We start from the raw sequence: 781 nt of genomic DNA, 5'->3' as shown, positions 1-781 counted from the left end.
AGAGATAGAGGAAGTGGGGCAACGGTTTTTTTTACCGCAAAAAAAGATAGCCCTCTTTTTGCCGTCCGCCAGCAGATGGCAAAGAATCTTTGCCGTCCGCGAGCAGACGACAAAGAGTGGGGGTGGACCGTTGCAGTATACAGGCATCCGGTGGCACCTCTTTGCCGTCCGCTGACAGATGGCAAAGATTCTTTGCCATCTGCCAGCTGACGGCAAAGAAATGACAGATGGCAAAGACCTTCTTTGTCGTCTGCCAGTTCTTTGCCGTCTGTTGTTGTTGGGGAACGTTGCAGAAAATTAAAATTTATCCTACGGTTTCACCAAGATCCATCTATGAGTTCATTTAAGCAACGAGTCATGGGAGATGCATCTACATACCACTTTGTAGATCGCGAGTAGAAGCGTTCAAAAGAACGGGGTTGAAGTAGTCGTTCTCGTCGTGATCCTATCATCGGAGATCCTAGCGCCGAACGGACGGCACCTCCGCGTTCAACACATGTACGGAGCGGATGGCGTCTCCTCCTTCTTGATCCAGCAAGGGGGAAGGAGAGGTTGATGATGATGGCTCCAGCAGCAGAACAACGGCGTGCTGGTGGTGGAACAGCAGCACTCTGGCAGGGCTTCGCCAAGCACGTGACGGAGGAGGAAGAGGTGTAGCAGGGGGAGGGAGGCGCCAATGCACAGGGTGCGGCTGTCCTCCCCCTGCCCTCCTTTATATAGGCCCCCAGGGGGGGCGCCGGCCCTGGGAGATCCAATCTCCCAAGGGGGCAGCGGCCAGGGG

Source organism: Triticum aestivum, chromosome 6B, assembly GCF_018294505.1.
Source record: "Triticum aestivum cultivar Chinese Spring chromosome 6B, IWGSC CS RefSeq v2.1, whole genome shotgun sequence".
In the NCBI taxonomy this organism is placed as follows: domain Eukaryota; kingdom Viridiplantae; phylum Streptophyta; class Magnoliopsida; order Poales; family Poaceae; genus Triticum; species Triticum aestivum.
This window is presented reverse-complemented; position numbering follows the sequence as displayed.